General features: G+C 35.3%; 1 pseudogene; it reads right to left on the bottom strand.

Moving 5' to 3' along the window:
• Positions 1-1,230: 1,230 nt before the first annotated feature.
• Positions 1,231-23,887, bottom strand: LOC139706169 (olfactory receptor 2B11-like; annotated as a pseudogene).
• Positions 23,888-24,632: the final 745 nt, after the last annotated feature.

Raw genomic sequence — 24,632 nt, 5'->3', positions numbered from 1 at the left:
TCTAAATAGAAACAAAATTTATGCATGAGGAAAGATTTGGAAATTCTGACACCTACTATGACCTGAATGAATCCAGAAGACACTATACTAAATACGGTATGATTCCACCTGTATGAGTTAACTAAGGCAACCATTCACAGAGATAAAAAGCAAAATAGTGGTTGTCAGAGTTTGGAGGTGGGAATTGGATTTATTGTTTAATTGGTACAGAGATGCAGGTTGTGAAGATCAAAAGATTTCTGGAGATGCATGGTGGTGATGATTGCACAAGGGGAATCTACTTCTGAAGTATACGTCAAAAAAAGCAAAATGATAAATGTTATGTGTACTTTACCACATTAAAAAATGAAATAATATTTAAAGGGGACAAAGTAAAAGGTAAAGTGAGTAAACCTGTACCCCCAAATAATAAAAGAAATGCTTTCAATTTTCAGTTCTAATATAAACTGTAAGAGCTCAAGAATCAATGAGGTACTTCGTTATATATCAACTGTGGTTTATACTTCCTTGAAGATTTTTTGAAACATTAGATAAGGTTTCAAATACAAAATATGGTCAAATATGCACTAACTCACAGCAACCTTTTCCTATTTTTGTGTTGTCTTTCTCATGTGTCTCCTTTTTTAGTTGTTTCCCTAAGATAATGATATATTCTTGTGCAAAGGTAGTATGTATTCCATTTTTTGCCATCTGACCTTGAAAAATAACAGCGATTTTTCATTTGTTGAGTGTATGTCACATCAACATGAACTGAGGTTGAAAAATTTTTGATTGTTGGAAAGCATACAGTGTTTCACACAGAATACAGAGTGCAGACAGGCTGTGCACACAGACCTTGGCTAATCTTACAGAGTGAGGAAAATGTTTCTCAATTGAATGGATGGGAAGCCCACTGATGAATGGTTACCATGGAATTGCTATGATGACTAGTGTGAACTAATCAGTTTATATTCCTAAATTTAAAACTACTAAATGAAATTACTATTTCACCATGTATGTTCCATAATAGAACCATTATAATGTTTCCACAGAGTGCCACAGATGCATATTACACAGTTACATATTAGCTAACTTTATTTATTTTTTGACATGATTGTGAAGAATGTGACAAATATTCTTTGGAAGAAGAATATGTAACATGAGCCGGAATTATAAGATAAAATGAACTATTAAAGAGAACCAAGTAAATCAACTCTAATTTTGAAAACGTTTCATTTGATTTACCAAGTATTACCTGGAACTAAAAATGCTTCTCAACAGCTTGCCTAATGCCGGCTTCACATCCTTATTTCTCAGGGTACAGATGAAGGAGTTGAGTGTAGGAGTCAACAATCCATAGAACAGAGCCATGAACTTGGGTTGTTCCCTTGAGATGGAAGAAGCGGGCTGAAGGTACATGATAATTGCTGGATCATAACATAAAAGAACTACAATAAGATGTCCCAAATGCCTTTTTACTTCCTTCAGAAGATTTGATCTTAAATATAATATGCCCAATATTAGCATAGGAGGCAAGAATTAGGCACAGAGGAACAGCTATTACAAAAATGCATGCCACAGAGAGTGCAAGCTCATTATTTTCCTTTTCCCCAGAGGCAGTCTTTATCAGAACTGGAATCTCACAAAACAAGTGATCCAGATTATTGATGCCACACAGTGGCAACTGTAATATAAGAGTGACCTCAAAAACTCCATAAATAATTCCACTCATTCACAAAATTAACCCTAATAGGACACAGATGTGCTAATTCATGATGAGGATGCAATGCAGAGGTCTGCAGAAGGACACATCGTGGTCAAAAGACATAAGAGCCAGAAGAAGAAATTCTGTGTCTCCCACTGTGCTGAAAAAATAAACCTGAACTGCACACTCCACATAGCTGATGGTCGTCTTAGAGCTTCCCAATTAAACAGCAGCTGAGGCACAATGCTTGTGGTTAAACAGATGTCCAGAAAGCAGAGGTTGGTGAGGAAGAAATACATGGGGCTATGAAGTTGAGAGTCTAACTTGGACACCAGAATGATGGCAGTTTCCCACCAATGGGGTATGCTAAGAAAAGAATAACAAATAATGGAAGCACTAGCTACAGATGGTCAGCCAAACCTTTAGGGTGGTTTTCATTAATTAGTGCCATTCTCTTAAAAATGTTTCACCTATAGTAAGGTGATATATAAATATAGTAAAGAATGATAAAGCACAATTAGGCATTGACTATACACAAATCTGAGATGGCATGCAAAATCTTGTTAGGCAAATAGTATAAGTATAATAAGTATAAGTGTAAATTAAAAGCAGCTACCTTTAGCAAACATACTTATCATTCTGTAACTGAATTTCTTCTCATATTTAATAAAGTTTACAATAGTTATTTCCCTTAGTTCTGATGAGGATTCAATGGCAAGTCCAAAGCAATAGTTTTCAATCTTCTACTGGCACAAATATCATCAGAATAGTTTGTTTACATTAAGTTTGTAGGTTCTTTTTTCTATTTATTTTTATTAATTGTTTACTTATATATGACAGCTCAATGAATTACAATTCTTACTACACATATAGAGCACATTTTTTCATATTTCTGGTTGTATAAAAGTTTGTAGGTTCTTATAAACTGATGAAAGAGCTCTGTCATGGGATGCTTGTAAAAGATGGTTTCTTTTCAGATACACTGCTGCAAAGCATTACAGAAATGTTAAGAAAAATAAAGGTACTGAGGTTTCAGTAGTTGAGGAAGAACAAGGAAAAAATCTGGAGCAATGGAAATTGTCAATATAGTATTTTCCCAATCAAACTAGGTAGTATAATAGTTGCTACAAAGTAATGTGACTACATTGGATAATACAAAGTAGTGTAATTTCCTTGGAATTGTTAGTAGACCTTCTGTTGAACGTAATTGTTAGGTTTTCAGAATTGAGCAAGAAGTCCAAACACTTTTGGCAGTAGTTTCTGTACCTATAAACTGAGATAGTAAAATTACAACATAAGCGTCCTGTTGTTTAAAAATTTAATTTGTCTGTAAAGTTTTCTTCCATAACTCTTTGTGTCAAACATAGGCATTTGATCTCTTGTGTTAAATTTTATTTAATATATCCTTTGTGTGTTTTTTCATTATAAACTGAGCTTGGCATCCTGTTGTAATATATCAGCATACAATTGATACATTGAATAATTATCAGTGGTCAATTGAATGTATATACAGCTAAAAATATGTTTTTGAGCTAAACACAACTGCTGTCAGGAGAAAATATCAATATCCCACTTTAAGCTCAGATACATTTTCAGATTCTCCAGTTATTTTACATTTTCAGGATATATATATATATATATATATATATATATATATATATATATGTATATATATGCATATATATATCTACATATCTACATATATACATATATTTGTTTCTCAGCTATATGGCACATAGAAAATAATTGAGTTGATTAGATGAGTAAAGCAATATTTTGAGAAATGTAAATGAGGTAATGAAGGTTTTGTTTTAATATTAATTTTTATATATTTTAATTTGTATATACTTTAAAGTTATATATAAAAACAGACATACATATACATTTATCTATATAGTGTATACTATTAAATCCACTCTATTCTATAAGATGGAGAGCTTTCAGATGGGAATTTAAGACACTGTCCTAGTGACAAAAATCTGAGGTATTTTCCCTTTACCATGCTTTGTAGTATGACACAAAACTATTCAGAGCCAAGACATCAATGTGACCCTTGGATTAAATGCTATCATAGTTCAGAAATGTGCAGGAGCAATAATAAAATAATAATAATTCCAGGTGCTCCTTAATGAGACTGGTGGACCAAATCCTCCAATAAGTTTTTTAAAGGAAATCTCAGTAACCATATTTCTGGGCATTGTTAAAGCTTTATTCTTACAGTGTACTACTAATAACTAAAAGATTTTAAAGAAAGCATATGTCCAAAAGTATGTTTCTTGAATGTGTTTTTTTAAATACCCTTTTGGTTTTTTTTTTTTTATATTGGAGATTGAACCCTGGGCCACTCTACCACTGTGTTTTATTCTGAGCTTTTATTATTATTATTATTATTATTATTATTATTATTTACATGTAATAGGATCTTACTAGATTGCTCATGCTGGCCTTGAATTTGCAATTTTCCTGCCATGGCATCAGAGTAGCTGGGATTATGGCCGGTGCTGCCACCACGCCCAGCTTTCTTTTTACTTTATTTGAATTGACATTCAAGATGTTATTGTCTACAGAGAATTTAGAAATATACTTCATCCCAAATTTTTATTCAGTTAAAATTTTGTGTTATATTAAATATGAAGTAAACTTGGTTAAATTTTATTGAGTTATGAAATATATTTTTATGAAAATTACTATCTAACCACATTATTAAGTAATTATACTGTTAGAGTCTTCTTGTCTATTTATTGGGCTTAATTTCATAATTTTCTACCCTGAACCACACTTTAATCTTTTAACAAACAATTTTAGATTTTATTCTCCAAAATTTTTATATAACTTAGTACATCTATTTCTAAAGAAAACAATCCATTAATTATGCTTTGAGTGAGTTTATTAAATTTTTATTATTTAAAATCTTGTTCCTGTTATTCACCTTAAATGTAGTTCATAATGAATGAGCATTACCCCATAGTGCCTTCATTTATCTGTTTCCTTGAACATAGTGTAAGTCAATTTCATTTACTATGAAGTATATTTGAGCTCTTTAAATTTCACCTTAGATCATATCTTTTCTATGTTATGCTCACATTTTATTATCACTTGGATTCTATCTACATTAGAAGATTTTTCCATTCCTATCTCATTACACTTGAATGCTTAAAGTAAGATTGGCAAATTGCCAGACCATTCATGTTGACATCTTCTTTGCAACTTCCCACACATTTTCAGGCTAGTATATTATTCATAATTCATTTTCATACACATAGTATCTTATCTATACTTTTAGCACTTTTTGACATCATTGGGAAGAAAAGATCAGAAGAAAGAATCAGTCATCTTCACCTCATACCAAAACATCTTATTGAAAGGTGTGGAAAAGTCAATCCATGAAATTTGATCATATAATAAAAAAAAGAATTCACATTTTATACTCACTTGATTGAATGAAGACTTCATATTTCATTCAAGTATTTCTGTCAGAAAAGCTCTTTATAAAACTTAAATGCTTTCAGTATTGTTTAAAGTGAGAGACTAAGATATACATTACAAAGTGATATCTAGTTGTTCCTCAGCCACTGACCTAGTTTTTTTTTTTTTTTTTTTTTAATTTAGGAAAGTCTCTCTGGAACTGAAATATACTCTGCCCTTCATATGTATAGTAGGCTTTATTGTCTACACTCATTCCTACCTTCTTTGAGAATGAGTAGTCCATAAGAACAAGTATTTTTACTCAACTTATTTTGATAAATTTCCTACAGTAAAAGAGTAATGAAAAAATGCACTTGAGTTTTTTGCTCTTTCAGAAAAAGCAAGGAATATATCCACACATGTTCATTTAGAATTAGCTTCAGAACTGTCAGTGTTTCAGGTGATACAAAAAGCAGAGGTTAGGGAGGTAACAGTGTAAAACTCATAGAATGGTTGCAATCATGTTATTTGTATGCTTTTCTTGAGACTCTTGGGCATTGTTTTCAAATAAGCCATTCATGTACACTTATCCCAGATGAATTTGAAGAGAAAGTTTCTGGGGATAGAATTCTCTATAGAAAAGCTTGTTATGTAAAATTAGCTACCTAATGCACTGGGATTGGGAACAAGTCTCTTTTTAGATGTGTTTTACAAAAAACTCATTCAATTTCTCAACACACTTAATTTTAATTTTAAATAAGATGCAATAAATAGATAAGTTGATAAATAAATAGTATATAATAAGACCAGAGCTTGTTTGAAAGAATGCTTCTGGGAAATTTAAACAAGAGTTCTTTGAACATATTATTTAATTATCAGAATATGTTATTTCTAGTCATAACAATAAAGGCACTCCAAATTGGGTTTAGTCAATACAGAGGAACGGTTCCAGGAATAGAAGTCAAGTGATGCTTAAAAACTTTAAAATATTTAATGTTTTTACAATGAAAAGATTAAATGACAATCTGTCTTTTTATTTTTGTCTCTTCATTTCTTTGCCTCTGCATACACAAACACAAAAACATACACACACTATTAGTTAAATATGCAAGTAACATTAAGATGCAAAAATTAGATACATAATGCATGAGTAGACTGTTTTGTGAAAAATTTAACTATATAAAATTGCAGGTAACCACTACTACTATATGTGTATTTTTCCATGTTATGCATTTGTTTGATATTTTTTACTGTCTCCTCTGTTTTAAATCCAATATGTATCCCAATATATATCCTTTATTAGAAAAGAAAATAACAACATGTTTAGTTGTACATCTAATTGTTCTATTTCCTGATTCATTAATCACTACAACTTTAATTACAAAAAGAAAGAATTAAAGGAAAAAAAAAAGAGAAAAGGAGCTCCTACTGGGCAATGGCAGAATACAGGACTTTGTAAATTGAAGACAAGGAAATAGACAATAGAAAAAGTTGATTGTGTATACCCTAACACTTCAAGTAGCCTTTTCAGTGTTAAAGAGGAGGAATCATATTTATTATACTGACACAGGTAGACTGGAATCACTTCTTTCAGGAAAATCTGGTCTGGTTTATAAATGCTGGAATATGGGCAGACCCAGAAGCTATTCAGCCCAATAATCAGGTACACAAAAAAGTCACAGTTGAGCTGTGCATAGGGAGCATAGACTTAAATACCTCCATGAAAAAGTGGCATAAACTCAGACTTGGAGCTTAGATCTATGAATTCCAGGCTGAAACCAACATATGCATCTGGCAGATGCCAACTGTGAGATTTAAAGTAAGTCTAGCAATTCAGGACAATCTGTGGCATGGAGAATTTCCTGCACAGAGACCATTTGGCTGGGGGCAATACAGATCAGAGAGGCCAGAGAAAGCCAGAACCCCCTTCCCCTCCTTCATTGAACCTGTAGCCAACCAGTGGCATAGAACCAGTGGCAGGGGAAACCGAAAGTGGCAGAGTGACATCAAAATCCCCCTTGAGAAGCAGAAACAAAACAAAACAAAACAACCACTCCCATATCAGTATCCTGAAAAACAGAACCTGAGAAGAACTCCCTCTTCCCATGGAGGTGCCCTGTGGAGAGCAGTGGGATACAGTCATAGAAGCACATTGGCTAATTAACATCCCCAAATCTGCCTCATGAAAAACCCCTGGGGGAAATAACACAGGAAATCTCTGTATCATTGCAGCAACTAAACATGAAGATCCCCAAGACAATACTCAGGGAATTAAGCTGCCAGCCTCTTCCAAAGCTCCTCAAACCATCCTCATCATGCCTAGCTGAATTTATTTTTTAATGGTACAAAGTTTCAGTTTGCGCAGATCAAAAGATTTCTGGAGAGTATAGTGGTAATGCTTGTATAATGAGAATCTACTTAGTGCTGCAGAGGTGTGCATCCTACAAAATGTAAAATGCTAAATGTTTTGTTTTGTATACTTTACCACAATTGACACATGAAATAATTTTAAATTCAAAAAAGTTAAAGAAATAACAACAACAACAACAACAAAATCCCACAAAAGAATGATAAAGAGAAAGGCTCTCAAATTCCACTTCTGACATAAAATATACATACTCAAGAATCAATGTGCCACATTTTATTACTGCCAATGTTGGTTTATACTTACTTAGATGGGTTTTTGAAAAATGAGATAATATTTCAAATATAAAGTGTGTAAAATATTCACAAATTTGTGGCAACTTTTTCAAATATTATAATTGTCTTTCTAGTATATCTCCTTTAGTTTTGTATTCTCCCAGAAAGTGATATATTTCAGTATAATTCTACCACATGTTCCAGTTTCTGACAAATGTTCTTGGAAGATAACTTTATTTCTTTAGGAAAACATAGTTCTTGTTCCAGAAACATATTCTTGAAGGTGAATTATAGTGCTTTTTGCATTGTATATTGTATATAACTCACTTTCAGGAGAAATTTAGAAAGATAATAACTTAGAAGAGGCATGATGGACAACAAAAACAAATACACAAAAAGTTAAGAAAAATGGAAGTGATAAGATATTGTGGTTGGTATGAGATTTGATGATGGTTTTAAGGGAGGTATATAGTGTGTTGTTTGAAAAGGAAGTGTATGGCAAGTAGTACGTGAAATCAAACAAAACCTCAGCAGTTATTTGAGTTCCCTGTGTGCAAAATAAATAAATCTCAGTATGTACAAGAAATTGAGACCTCAAGTTCAATAGTTAAATATTGATATAATGAAAAAAGTTTTAAAAAAATTATAATGTTGATCTAAATGAAAATAGAGAAGTTTAGATTTTAGTTTGTGGAGTGAATTCTTAAATGGCTATTTAAACATCCTCTACCCAATGAAGTGTGTTTTTGAGTTCATGTGTATTATATACCCAATGAAAATAAAATATTTACCTCTCAGATTAGATCAGGGCAACAGTTATCTATGTTTCTATCTAGTGTCTTTTCTTCCAACAAAATTTGACATTTTCTTACCATTTCTAACATTTCTCCTGCCAACCCAATTGAGTCTTCTCTGGCACTCCTCTAAGGCCTTGGAATTCTGAATGTAACAGTTTGGAAAGAAACAGTTTGGATTTATATTAGTCAAGGACATATTTTGTATCAGAATCTTAGTGCACATTTATTTTAATCATCCCTCTTAGAATAAGATGGACTGCTAATAACTGGCAGTTTTATCCTATGCAGCTGTGATATCTGTAGTGATGAAAAATGTATTTCTAAAACATCTTTGACTTTTACTTATATGAAGCCTCTAAATGGGTATGTGCATTTTAAAATTTTTATTAATTCTTATTTTATTTTTTAATGTTCACATTTTTACCTGTTAACATTATTTCCTGTTTTTTAGGAAAGTCCTGATTGCTTGGGACAATGAGAAAAATATTGGATGATCCTCCTTGTAAAAGCAATCTCAAGAGTGCTCATGCTTTATACCAAGGGTGGAGCACATTTTCAACTTCAGATAACATATATGCTTTTCTGTTGAAAGAAATGAAGTTAACTAAGGTATCCTTCATTCTGGAATAAACTGAATGTAATTAACTCTGGAGATGTGAAGACATGAAGTCCAAATAAAGTATTTCTGTATGTCGTTGTCACCACTTCTCTAGGTATTATTCATTCTCAGATGGTTATTTCTTTTAAGAGGTCCTGATTTCTCAGAGTAGAAATAATATTCACAATTTTGTCATGAATAATCTCCACAGGCCATGATTACTAAATTGCATTCACCCAGGACAGAGGATAACTTAAGAAAGTAGACAGAACAACCGTTACCAGTCTTTTTTTTTTTTAAAGAGAGAGAGAGAGAGAGAGAGAGAGAGAGAGAGAGAGAGAGAGAGAGAGAATATCTTTTTTTGTAGATGTACACAACACAATGCATTTATTTTTATTTTTTTAATGTGGTACTGAGAATCGAACCCAGGTCATGCCCGTGCTAAGCGAGTGCTCTACTGCTAAGCCACAATCCTAGCCCCTGTTACCAGTCTTTCTAGCTGTGCTTTTGACAAAAATCTTTCTGTATTATTTTCCTTAAAGTAAAAATATTGTATTTTACTGTATGTATGACTAAGTCAGACAAATGATACCTTAACTAATTAAATTGTTAAAAGATATTATTTAACATCAAAGGATACTTATTTCTCTGAGTGCTTTGTGTGCATGCACAAAATTGAAGACCTTTTTCTGACAATGATTCAGCCCCTAGCCAGAAATGGGGCAATATTTAAAATTATTACATTTTTTCCCTATTTAATCTATCAATGTTCAACACTGAACGAGCAATGGTTGTTCTGTTATTTTTAAAGACTATGCCTGAGTTACAATTGATTCTTGCTCATGATAAGATGTGACTTTTCTCTAGTGATTTGTTTCATTTTGATCAGACCAGAAGACAGGCCAGAAAATTCCAAATGATCCCTTAATTTCCCTGCAGTGCACACAATATAACAAAGAGAGTTAAGTCCGATTCATTCCACTTTCTTTCCTCCATAGATTCCTTTTGCAATTGCTATATAGAAATATTGTCAAGTTGTAGTTCATTATTAACATTATCTCTCATTCATTAAGAAGACTCATGCTTATAATATTTTAAAATAATTTTAAGAAATTTATCTCTTTATTCTATTCATTTTAATATTAAAATATGAATTCTTAATTTCCACATAGAAAATACAGTGTACTTATTCATTAAGGAAGAACTATAATGCATTTGAAAAGCCTTATGTAAATAACGACTTTGATTTAAAGGAAAAAAAAGCTTGTTTATTCTAATTTAAATATGTGAATGCTAGTCTAATTATGGTCAAATTACCCTAAATGACAAATTCTGGTGAGAAAGAGTTTGCATAAACGTATAGCCATACCAGTGGAATATAATAGAAAACACAAAGCAAGCCCCCACAAATGCCGAAAGGCACCAAAACATACATTGGAGAAAATATAGCCTCTTCAGCAAATGGTGCTGGGAAAGCTGAAAATCCATATGCAGTAAAATAAAATTTAACCCCTATCTCTCACCGTGCACAAAATTCAACTCAAAGTGGATCAAAGACCTAGGTATTTGATCAGAAACTCTGCATCTACTAGAAGGAAATGTAGTCCTAACTCTCCAACATGTCAGCTTAGGAAATGACTTCCTCAACATGACTGCTCCAGTGCAAGGAATAAAATCTAGAATAAGTAAATGGGTTGAGTGTGGTGGTGTACACCTATAATCCCAGTTGCTTCAGAGGTTACAGCAGGAGGATAGTGAGTTCAAAGCCAGTTTCAGCAACAGTGTGGTGCTAAGCAAGTCAGTGAGACCCTTTCTCTAAAAGATAAAATATAAAAAAGGGCTGGGGATGTGGCTCAGTGGTTGAGTGTCCCTGAGTTCAATCCCTGTTATGCCTCCCCATGCACACCAAAAAAGAATAAATGGGATGGTATCAAACTAAAAGCCTTCTTCACAGCAAAGGAGACAATCAATAGCATGAAGAGAGAACCTACATAATGGGGGAAAATCTTTGTCATTGGCACCTCAGATATAGCATCAATCTCCAGGATATATAAAGAACACAAAAAAATTAATACCAAAACAAAACAAAAAAAAAAAACACCAAATAAGCAAGCAAAGGAAATAAACAGACACTTTGCAAAAGAAGAAATATGAACAGTCAACAAATATATGAAAAATATTTAATATCTGAAGCAATTAAAGAAGCGCAAGGTAAAACTACACTGAGACTCTACCTCATTCCAACCAGAGTGACAATGATCAAGACTAGAATTTAAAATAAATGTTGGCGAGGATGTGGGAAAAAGGGTATACTCATATATTATTGGTGGGACTGAAAATTAGTGCAATCATTCTGGAAAGCAGTACAGAGATTCCTCAGAAACCTAGAAATGGAACCATCCTTTGATCCAGTTATTCCATTCCTTGGTATATTCCCAAAGGAGTTAAAATCAGCATACTACAGTAAAACAGACAAATCAATGTTTATATAGCAGCATAATTCACAATAGATAAGCTATGGAGCCAACTTAGATGCACACCAAGAGACAAAGGGATAAAGAAATTGTGGTATATATACACAATGGAATATTCCTTAACCATAAAGAATAATGCCTTTATGATATTTGTTGATAAATGGTGAGAGAGCTGGAGACCATGCTAAGTGAAATAAGCCAGTTCCTAAAATCCAGAACTTGAATGTACTTTCTGATATGTGAATGCTAACCCACAACAAGGAAGGGTGGAAAATAGAATTTCATTGGATTAGAGAAAGGAGAATGAAAGAAAGGGAGGTGGGATGGGAATGGGAAAGACAGTGGAATGACTCTGACATAACTTTCTTATGTACATATATGAATACACCACAATGAATCTACCCATAGTGTACATCCACAAGACTGGGAATATAATTAGAATAAAATATATTCCATACTGTGGGAGGCCATCCTCACACTTGATTCGAGTTACCTCCCTGGCTGGGCGAGAGGCGCTTAGACACAACTTTGTGTCTAGAGCTTTCCCCACCCTTCTCGGGTCTGAGGGCTTGTCCATGTGGAGATGTGCCTGGCCACAATCTCTGAAGACCCAATTGTCTCACCTGACCTTGGGACACAGCCCCCCTTAATTTTCATTGGATAGGATTTTCCCCAGAATTTTTTGTTCCCTAATAAAAGTCCACTCCCTGGCGTGTTCTCTCTCTCGCTAGCCTCTTCAGTAAACCTCGTTACTCTAATATGCAGCTTGAGGCTGGGGATACGAGAAGCTGTCCTGGAGCTGGTTTAAAGGTAATTAGAGTCTGTCTCTTTAATTCAAACTCCCTTTGGATTTCTCACATAGACGAACCTTCACCTAGGAAGCCTGTGCTGGCTGCAGGCTAAACCATACTTTATAAATATACCACAATGGTTTCCACTGTCATGTATAACTAAAAAATAAAAAGAAAAAGAAACTTTTTTGGCCATAGAACAAAAATCATTTATAAAAATTATTTACAAAATATATTGTTGGAGGCACTAGATAAGCAGTTATAACAAACTAGGGAAATCTTTTCATTAGGTTTCAGATGTTATAGCAATCTTAGTTTTAGGGCTAGTGAAGGCCAGAGCTCTGCTAATTTTAGCAATACATTCCAAAAAGATTTATCTAGTAGTCATATATATATATATATATATATATATATATATATATATATATATATATAATCAGATACAGATTTGAAAGAAATTTGCTGATAAAAGTAATAAGACACTTCCTAAAAATGTTCATTCTTGTCCTACAATATTCTCCTGCTGCACAACACTTCACTCAACCCTAATCAGTGTCCAGAATCTTTATTATATGAGTCTTCTTCAGAGAATTTCAGTTTCACAGAAATAATAGTATCAACATAAATTGAGCTTGATAAATTAATGAGACTCATCATTGTTTGAAGAAATAGAGTCTTTCACAGAGAACTCACAGTGTGCACACAGACATGGCTGAATCTTACAGAGAATGACAAAATATTTCTCAGGTGAAATGATAGGAAGTCCATTAATGAATGGTTGGCATAATGTTGTTATCATGTCTAATCAGTTTATACTACAGTTTATCTTGTTAATTTTAAACTACTAAAAATGTTCTTATTTCACCTTGTATGACTAGAATAGAACCATTTAAAAATGTACTACAGGTAGAGAGACACTATGGTGTCTATTAGATGAATATCATTCTTGCTTAGGAATATGTCCCCAAGGCCTTTTTCCTTCATAAGATTTAACCTTAAGTACGGCATATTCAATACTAGCATAGAAAGAAAGAATTAAACACAGAGGAACAGTTAGTAAAAATATGCAAACTAAAGATAGTGAGAGTTCAATAGCCTCCTTTTTACCACAGGCAGTCTTCATCAGAACTGGCATCTCTCAAAACAAGTGATCCAGTTTATTGATGCCACACAGTGGCAACTGCAATGTGAGAGTGACCTCTACAACAGAATATGTAATTCCACTCAGCCATACAATGGACATGGATAGGATATGAATATACTGATTAATGATATGATGTAGTGCAGAGGCCTACAGATGGCCATATAGCAGTCAAAAGACATAAGAGCCCCAAGAAGACATTCTGTGGCTCCCACTGTGCTAAAAAAATTAAACCTGAATTGCACACTCCACATAGCTGATGGTCTTCTTAGAACTTCCCAGGTTAAACAGCAACTGAGGCACAATGCTTGTGGTTAAACAGATGTTCAGAAAGGAGAGGTTGGTGAGGAAGAAATACATGGGGCTATGAAAATGAGAGTCTAACTTGGACACCAGAATGATGGCAGTTTCCCACCAAGGCCATGGGGTATGCTAAGAGAAGAATAACAAATAGTGGAAGATCTAGCCAAGGATGGTCAGCAAAGCCTAGTAGGATAAAATCTTCAGGGTGGCTTTCATTAATTAGTGCCATTATCTTCAATGTGTTTCCCCTATAGTAAGTAAGTGGCTAAAAAAAGTATAGAGTTATAAAAAAATGAAAAAAAAAAATACTTGTGCATTGACTTCTACAAACTGTAGATTGGAAGCAAAAGCTATGTGGCAAATGATATAAATATTCTGGCAGCAGGTGACCAAATTTTCTTTTATGACAGTAGAAAGTAAAAGTATTTACTTTCAACATGTATGATAATTATTCTGGAAATGAGTATCTTCTTCTTAATAAGCCAGACAATAGCTATTTACTTGAATTCTGATAAGGAATAAATAAAAAATAGGAGTGACTGTGTTTTATAATATCCAAGACAATAGTTTTCAGACTTGTACTGGTAAACCAGGTAGTTTGTTTACTTGAGGATTATAGGTTTCTCTCTCCAGGTGTCTGATAGAGTTGATATGGCATCAGGTGATGAAATTAGATGGTTTATTGTCAGACACACTGCTCTTAGACATTACAGGAATGTCAAAAAAGAATCATGTAATTAGGTTATAGTTGTTGGGGAAGAAGGAGATCTAGAGCTATGGAAATTAATATATTCTTGTCCATTGTGAGTAGCTGGTCCAAAAATCATATTACTTTTGTAGATATTAAGTACAATTTGGATTGAAACAATGGTCTATTTACTCTTTAGAATTGAGCAAGAAGTTCAAACACTTTAGCATTAGTTTTTTTGGGTTTTTTTTACATTTGAATCAGATGGGATATAATTTCTCTTATTATTGAGTGTACAGGTTGCAGAATCATATTGGTCATGCAGTCACATATATACAGACAGTAATAATAATGTCTGTTTCATTCTACTATCTTTCCTATCCCCCCATCCTCTTTCCTCCCCTCCCATCACTTCTCTCTACCTAATCTAAAATAACACTATTCTTTTTTTTTCTTTAACTACAAATTGAAAGCTATTTCAGATTTACAAAGTTTAAGAATCTTTATTCATTTGTACTTTTTTCTTCATAGCTACATTGTTCAAATTTGGGGCATTTGCTCTTTTAATTTAAAGGTCAGTTAGTATATCCATATGTAGGGATTCCCATTATAAATTCAGTATGAGTTTGAACAATTATTAGAAATTGATTGTGTACAACTACAAATACATTTATGATCTACACATAACTTCTATAAGGTAATATGTTGACATTTCTGTTTTGGCCTAAGAAGTTAATTCAAACTTGCTAGTTATTTCCCATTTTAAGTACATACATGTTTAAAAGTCACATGGCCAATAACAAAGTTCTTTTGCTGAGTAATTCAGCATTTTGTGTAAGGTAAATGGGATAATGAATTTTTAAATTCATATTATTCTTTTATTTAGCCATGAGGACATATTTCATAAAATCCACACTCTTCTCTAAAATGAGGAATGTTCAGAAGGCAATGAAGGCAGCATCTCTGTGATAATGTTTTGAGGTACTCTTTCCATCCCTTTGTTGTAAGGGTATCAGTTTAAATTCTGAGGGTTATAAGTCACAATTTTACCTTCTCAGTTTTATTAAGTCCTCAAAGCCATCCTTTGTACTATTATACAAAACTACTCGGAATCAACATGTGAATGTTGCCCTTTGATTAGATGAGTTTCTAGCAATAATAAAACCATAATAATTCCATCTAATCCTAAACATTGTCTCTATGCTCAAAATTTCAATGTATTTATTACACACATTAAATCATTTAGTATCCACTTTAGGGTTTATAACAAAGGAAATGTTAGCATCCTCATTTCAGGACACTGTTATATGGTATTCATTCTTTTTTTTTTTTTTGGTATCAGAAATTGAACTCGGGGGCACTTGACCACTGAGCCACATCCTCAGCTCTATTTTGTATTTTATTTAGAGACAAAGTCTCACTGAGTTGCTTAGTGTCTTGCCATTGCTGAGGCTAGCTTTTGAACCCTCCTGTCTCAGCCTCCAGGTCTGATGGGATTACAGGTGTGGGCCACCTTGCTGGGCCTGTTAGTCATTCTTAAAGTACACAATAACTGGGAGTTCTGAATACTAAAGGGCATTGAATGCCTTAAATGAGGTCGTGATATACTGAGACCATAAACTCAAGAGTTTCAACACTTCAAAGAAAGCATGATTACATTTAGAACATGTATATTTTGGAATATGTTTCCCTACACTTTTGAGTTTGATATTATGCAAGTGTTATATATGCATGGAGAATTTAGAAATTATCTTGGCCCAAATTGTTGGTCAGATAAAACTCTATGTCATATATGAGCATGGTCAGAATTATTTAGACTGTTAAAAATTTCTAAACTAACTGTATTATTAAATAATTGTACTATAAGACTCTTTTTACTTATATAGTGAATATACGTACATTCATATTTTTCATAAATGTTGAAAATAATTAACATTTTTATTGTTAATAGGCATAGTTATTGTACATATACATAGTATACAGTGTGACATTTCAATACCTGCATACAGGGTGTTGTGATCACATTGGAGTAATTGGCATATCATTCACCTCAGGAAAGATTGCAAGATTTACATTTTTATATTTTTTTGCCCTGAATTATATTTGTATTTTATAAACAATGATTCTAGATTTGATCTTCCAGAATATCTTTTATAATTAATTAATCTAACTCTAAGTGAAGTAATACCTCTAGTATACTTTGAGGAAATTTATTAAATCACCTTCAAGGTGAATGATGATTACCCATAGTTCCTGAATTTCTCTGGATATTTCCCTAAAGGTACCAGAAAAATTGTGACTAGTCAATTTTATTTACTCAGAAATATATTTAAGCTTTTAAAATTTATCCTTAGATATCATGCTGTGCATGTTCTGCTCTTATTCCATTATCTTTTGGATTCCATCTGCCATTTGGATCTTTTACTTCAAGTGATTTTCCTTTCCTATTTCATTACATGGTAATCTATTTACTCATGAATGTTGGAAGTCAGGCTGGTAAATTGCCAGACTCTATGTGTGTTAAAATTTTCTTTTCATTTCCCTTACATTTTCAGGCTACTGTATCTTATTTATACTTTATTTTTATCACATATGTTATCTTATCTACACTTAACACCACTTTTTAGTTTTACAAGGAAGAAAAGAATACAAGCAGAAATTAGTCACTTTCATCTGATGCCAAAATATCTCATTGAAAAGTGTGAAGTGAATTCATGAAATTTTGATCATATAATAGGAAAATATGTTTCATGTTTTATGTGCACATGATTTAATAAAAACTTTATACTCCATTTGAGAATATCTGTCAAGAATACTCATTATGAAACATAAATGCTATTTTAATGTTGTTTAAAGTGAGACTGAGAGAGATTAATTATAAAGTGAAATCTAGTTGTTCCTAGGGCCACTGACCTAGGTATTTCCAAAGTTTAGAAAAGACTACCAGATATGAAATGCACTGTCTTTCATACGCATATTAGCACTAAGATCTACACACATTCCAACCTTCTCTTGAAAATACATGGGCAATAAAACAAGTGTTTTTACTCACTTTGTTTTATAGATACCCTTCCATAAAAAGAATAGTGAAACATTTTAAGTTTTCCAACATTTAGATGCAGACCAAAAAACTATAGCCCTCACATGTACATTTAGAGCTAGCTTCAAAACTGTTAGTGTTTCAGTTGAAATAGGGTACAAGAGAGAAAAATAACTAGATTAGAAAGTTAATTCATGTAATGCTTTGTACATGCTATTTGTATGCTTTCCTTGAGACCTTTGGACAGTTTGCAAAGAAGTCATTCATTTTAGGTTTATCCCAGAGGAATTATTATTATTATTTTTTTATTGTTGGTTGTTCAAAACATTACATAGTACTTGATATATCACATTTCACACTTTGCTTCAAGTGGGTTATGAACTCCCATTATTATCCCATATACAGATTGAAGAATCACATCAAATACACATCCATTGATTTACATATTGCCATACTAGTGTCTGTTGTGTTCTGCTACCTTTCCTATCCTCTACTATATCCCCTCCCCTCCCCTCCCCTCTTCTCTCTCTACCCCCTCTACTGTCCTTCATTTCTCCCCCTTGTATTATTTTTCCCATTCCCCACATTTCATCTTGTATGTTCTTTTGTATAACCCTGAGGGTCTCCTTCCATTTCCATGCAATTTCCCTTTTCTCTCCCTTTCCCTCCCACCTCTCATCTCTGTTTAATGTTAATCTTCTTCTCATGCTCTTCGTCCCTACTCTGTTCTTAGTTACTCTCCTTATATCAAAGAAGACATTTGGCATTTGTTTTTTAGGGATTGGCTAGCTTCACTTATCATAATCTGCTCTAATGCCATCCATTTCCCTGCAAATTCTATGATTTTGTCATTTTTTAATGCAGAGTAGTACTCCATTGTGTATAAATGCCACATTTTTTTAATCCATTCGTCTATTGAAGGGCATCTGGGTTGGTTCCACAGTCTTGCTATTGTGAATTGAGCTGCTATGAACATCGATGTAGCAGTGTCCCTGTAGAATGCTCTTTTTAGGTCTTTAGGGAATAGACTGAGAAGGGGAATAGCTGGGTCAAATGGTGGTTCCATTCCCAGCTTTTCCAGGAATCTCCATACTGCTTTCCAAATTGGCTGCACCAATTTGCAGTCCCACCAGCAATGTACAAGTGTACCCTTTTCCCCACATCCTCGCCAGCACTTGTTGTTGTTTGACTTCATAATGGCTGCCAATCTTACTGGAGTGAGATGGTATCTTAGGGTGGTTTTGATTTGCATTTCTCTGACTGCTAGAGATGGTGAGCATTTTTTCATGTACTTGTTGATTGATTGTATGTCCTCCTCTGAGAAGTGTCTGTTCAGGTCCTTGGCCCATTTGTTGATTGGGTTGTTTGTTCTCTTATTGTCTAATTTTTTGAGTTCTTTGTATACTGTGGATATTAGGGCTCTATCTGAAGTGTGAGGAGTAAAGATTTGTTCCAAGGATGTAGGCTCCCTATTTACCTCTCTTATTGTTTCTTTAGCTGAGAAAAAACTTTTTAGTTTGAGTAAGTCCCATTTGTTGATTCTAGTTATTAACTCTTGTGCTATGGGTGTCCTATTGAGGAATTTGGAGCCCGACCCCACAGTATGTAGATCGTAGCCAACTTTTTCTTTTATCAGATGGCATGTCTCTGATTTGATATCAAGCTCCTTGATCCATTTTGAATTAACTTTTGTGCATGGCGAGAGAAAGGGATTCAGTTTCATTTTGTTGCATATGGATTTCCAGTTTTCCCAGCACCATTTGTTGAAGATGCTATCCTTCCTCCATTGCATGCTTTTAGCCCCTTTATCAAATATAAGATAGTTGTAGTTTTGTGGATTGGTTTCTGTGTCCTCTATTCTGTACCATTGGTCCACCCGCCTGTTTGGGTACCAGTACCATGCTGTTTTTGTTACTATTGCTCTGTAGTTTAGTTTGAAGTCTGGTATCGCTGTACCGCCTGATTCACACGTCCTGCTTAGCATTGTTTTTGCTATTCTGGGTCTTTTATTTTTCCATCTGAATTTCATGATTGCTTTCTCTATTTCTACAAGAAATGCCGTTGGGATTTTGATTGGGATTGCTTTAAACCTATAGAGAACTTTTGGTAATATCGCCATTTTGATGATGTTAGTTCTGCCTATCCATGAACAGGGTATATTTTTCCATCTTCTAAGATCTTCTTCTATTTCTCTCTTTAGGGTTCTGTAGATTTCATTGTATAAGTCTTTCACCTCTTTTGTTAGGTTGATTCCCAAGTATTTTATTTTTTTTGAAGATATTGTGAATGGAGTGGTTGTCCTCATTTCCATTTCAGAGGATTTGTCGCTGATATACAGGAATGCCTTTGATTTATGCGTGTTGATTTTATATCCTGCCACTTTGCTGAATTCATTTATTAGCTCTAATAGTTTCTTTGTAGACCCTTTTGGGTCTGCTAGGTATAGAATCATGTCATCAGCAAATAGTGATAATTTAAGTTCTTCTTTTCCTATTTTTATGCCTTTAATTTCTTTCGTCTGTCTAATTGCTCTGGCCAGCGTTTCGAGAACTATGTTGAACAGAAGTGGTGAGAGAGGGCATCCCTGTCTTGTTCCAGATTTTAGAGGGAATGCCTTCAATTTTTCTCCATTCAGAATGATGCTAGCCTGAGGCTTAGCATAGATTGCTTTTACAATATTGAGGTATGTTCCTGTTATCCCTAGTTTTTCTAGAGTTTTGAACATAAAGGGATGCTGTACTTTGTCGAATGCTTTTTCCGCATCTATCGAGATGATCATATGGTTCTTATTTTTAAGTCTATTGATGTGGTGAATAACATTTATTGATTTCCGTATATTGAACCAGCCTTGCATCCCAGGGATGAATCCTACTTGATCATGGTGCACAATTTTTTTGATATGTTTTTGTATCCGATTCGCCAGAATTTTATTGAGGATTTTTGCATCTAGGTTCATTAGAGATATTGGTCTGTAGTTTTCTTTCTTTGAAGTGTCTTTGTCTGGTTTAGGTATCAGGGTGATGTTGGCCTCGTAGAATGAATTTGGAAGTTCTCCCTCTTTTTCTATTTCCTGAAGTAGCTTGAAAAGTATTGGTATTAGTTCCTCTTTAAAGGTTTTGTAAAACTCTGCTATATACCCATCCGGTCCTGGGCTTTTCTTAGTTGGTAATCTTTTGATGGTTTCTTCTATTTCCTCAATTGATATTGGTCTGTTTAGGTTGTCTATATCCTCCTGACTCAATCTGGGCAGATCATATGACTTAAGAAATTTATCTATGCCTTCACTATCTTCTAATTTATTGGAGTATAAGGATTCAAAATAATTTTTGATTATCTTCTGTATTTCTGAAGTGTCTGTTGTGATATTGCCTTTTTCATCCCGTATGCTAGTAATTTGAGTTCTCTCTCTTCTTCTCTTCGCTAGCATGGCTAAGGGTCTGTCGATTTTGTTTATTTTTTCAAAGAACCAAGTTTTAGTTTTGTCAATTTTTTCAATTGTTTCTTTTGTTTTGATTTCATTAATTTCCTCTCTGATTTTAATGATTTCTTGCCTTCTACTTCTTTTGCTGTTGTTTTGCTCTTCTTTTTCTAGGAATTTGAGATGAAGTATGAGATCATTTATTTGTTCGTTTTTTCTTTTTTTAAGGAATGAACTCCAAGCAATGAATTTTCCTCTTACAACTGCTTTCAATGTGTCCCATAGATTCCGATATGTTGTGTCTGTGTTTTCATTAATCTCTAAGAATTTTTTAATTTCCTCCTTGATGTCTTCTATAACCCATTGATCATTCAGTAACCTATTGTTCATTCTCCAACTGATGTATGCTTTTTCCTTCCTTCTTTTATCGTTGATTTTCAGTTTCATTCCATTATGATCAGATAAGATGCATGGCATTATCTCTACTCCTTTATATTGTCTAAGAGTTGCCCTGTGACATAACATATGATCTATTTTTGAGAAGGATCCATGTGCTGCTGAGAAAAAAGTGTAACTGCTTGATGTTGGGTGGTATATTCTATATATGTCAATTAAGTCTAGGTTATTAATTGTGTTATTGAGTTCTATAGTTTCCTTATTCAACTTTTGTTTGGAAGATCTGTCCAGTGGCGAGAGAGGTGTGTTGAAGTCTCCCATGATTATTGTATGGTGGTCTATTAGACTCTTGAACTTGAGAAGAGTTTGTTTGATGAACATAGCTGCACCATTGTTTGGGGCATATATATTTATGATTGTTATGTCTTGTTGGTGTATGGTTCCCTTAAGCAGTATGTAGTGTCCCTCTTTATCCCTTTTGATTAACTTTGGCTTGAAATCTATTTTATTTGATATGAGTATGGACACTCCTGCTTGTTTCCGAAGTCCATATGAGTGATATAATTTTTCCCAACCTTTCACCTTCAGCCTATGTATGTCTTTTCCTATCAAATGCGTCTCCTGTAGGCAGCATATTGTTGGGTCTTGTTTTGTGATCCATTCTACTAGCCTGTGTCTCTTAATTGGTGAGTTTAAGCCATTACCATTTAGAGTTATTATTGAGATATGGGTTGTTCTTCCAGCCATATTTGTTTATTTCTGTTACTAAACATGGTTTGTTTTCCTCTTTGATTATTCCTCCCCCCTTTACTGTCCTACCTCCCACTGTTGGTTTTCATTGTTATTTTCCATTTCCTCTTCCTGTAATGTTTTGCTGAGGATGTTTTGAAGAGATGGTTTTCTAGCTGCATATTCTTTTAACTTTTGTTTGTCGTGGAAGGTTTTATTTTCATCTTCCATCCTGAAGCTTAATTTAGCTGGATACACAATTCTGGGTTGGAACCCATTTTCTTTCAGTGTTTGAAATATGTTATTCCAGGATCTTCTAGCTTTCAGAGTCTGTGTTGAAAGATCAGCTGTTATCCTGATTGGCTTACCCCTAAATGTAATCTGCTTCCTTTCTCTTGTAGCTTTTAAAATTCTCTCCTTATTCTGTATGTTGGGCATCTTCATTATAATGTGTCTAGGTGTGGATCTCTTATGATTTTGCACATTGGGAGTCCTGTAGGCTTCTAGGATTTGGGATTCTCTCTCATTCTTCAAGTCTGGGAAGTTTTCTTGTATTATTTCATTGAATAAATTGCTCATTCCTTTGGTATGGAGTTCTATACCTTCCTGTATCCCAATGACTCTTAAGTTTGGTCTCTTAATGTTATCCCTTATTTCTTGGATGTTCTGCTCATGGTTTCTTAACAGTCTTGCTGAGCTGCCTATGTTCTTTTCCAGTTGAAATACTTTGTCTTCATTGTCTGATGTTCTATCTTCTAAGTGTTCTACTCTGCTGGTAGTATTCTCAATTGAGTTTTTAAGTGGGTTTATTGCTTCCTGCATTTCTAGGATTTCTGTTTGTTTGTTTTTTATAACCTCTATCTCCCTGTATATTTGATCCTTTGCTTCCTGGATTTGTTTGTGTAATTCATTGTCGAAGTGATCTTTCATTGTCTGATTTTGCTGTCTAATGTCTTCCTTGATACTCCAGATCATCTGAAGCATGTATATCCTGAATTCTTTATCTGAAATTCCATCTCCTGCAGCTGTTACCTCTTCTAAAGTTGAGTTGACCTGCATTGCTTGTGGTCCTTTCTTTCCATACTGCTTGCGTTTCTTTCTGCTTGGTGAAACTGTTGTGTTTTTGAAATCCCCCCCCTTATATTTATATTGCTCTTGTATATTTGAAAACGTCTCCCTTGCAGGCGTGGGCGGGGGCTCTGCTCTGCCCCTCCTCCAATTGTTGTGAGGTGTCTACCACGCCCGCGGACCCCTGGGCCTTATCCGCTGGTCTGTCCCAGGTCTGCCTACCTTGCAGGTGCATGCGAAGGCTCTGCCCTGCCCCTCTTACCACGCCCGCGGACCGCTGGGCCTGATCTGCAAGTTGGTCGCCGGTCTGACCACCCTGCGGGCACGGGTGGCAGTTCCACTCTGCCCCCACTCCAATTGGGGTCACGTGACCACCACACAGGCGGGCCGCTGGGCCTGATCTAGGCTCCGGCGAAGGCTCTGCTCTGCCCCTTCTCCAGTTGGGGTGAAGTGTGTACCACGCTGGCAGGCCACTGGGCCTGATCCGCCGGTCTGTTGCAGGTCTGCTTATCTTGCAGGCGCAGGCGGTGGCTCTGCCCTGCCCCTCCTACCACACCCGCAGACCGCTGGGCCTGATCTGCATGTTGGTTGCAGGTCTGCCTACCTTGCGGGCGCAGGCGGCGTCCCCGCTCCTCCCCTCTGGCTCGACAACAAAGCGAGAGAGACTCGGGTATCTGTGACTCACCCTCCCTACCAGGAGACCAACTGTTTCCATCGCCGCTGGCACCGATGAAGTTCTCTCCTCGGCCGCTCTCCGATGACATCAGATCTCTGCCATGCTGGCATCCCCTGCGAACAGCGGCATCTCGTTCCCTCCGCCGGGCGATCAAAGCAACGGGTGAGTCCCGACCGGCCCCCACAGGCCCCGTCTCAGTCCTGTTGCCACTGCCCACGAAGGCTCGGTTGGCATCCACCTCCACAGTACTCAGCAGGACCCGGACCGAGAAGCAGTCTCCGCGGGCTCCTCAGCCCTGGGCCAGCGCAGTTCCAGGAGCCGGAGCTTGGCCTCTCCATGCTTGGTGTATGCTCTGATAAGAGCAGGCTCCAAGAAGAAGTTTCCACGGATTATTTAGCAATGAGCCTGAGTAATTTGTCTGCTAGCCGCAGGTGAATAGCAGCCTGAAATTACCTGTTCTATGGCTGAATTCCATTTTCTTCTCTTCCAGTAGGCGGAGCTGTGCCCTCCGAGCCGAGCTTCTGCCCTCTATGTGCTGACAGAAATCCCTGTAAGGCGGCTCCTAGGAGTCTCTCAATCCTGTTAGTCCAGAGCCCTTTCACTTATCTGGCCCCTCCCCCTGTTCCTCCTGCCAGCCAGCCAGCCAGGTCCTGTTCACCGGAGGCGGTTCCCCAAGGATCTGATTTCACTTGCAGCCCCACCGCGTGTCCTATATCCCGAACGATGAACACCCTCTCTGTCATTCATTTAAGCCCCAGTGCTGTGGTGGGGTGATCTGTGAACC

This window comes from Marmota flaviventris, chromosome 6, assembly GCF_047511675.1.
Source record: "Marmota flaviventris isolate mMarFla1 chromosome 6, mMarFla1.hap1, whole genome shotgun sequence".
Classification (NCBI taxonomy): domain Eukaryota; kingdom Metazoa; phylum Chordata; class Mammalia; order Rodentia; family Sciuridae; genus Marmota; species Marmota flaviventris.
This window is presented reverse-complemented; position numbering and strand designations above follow the sequence as displayed.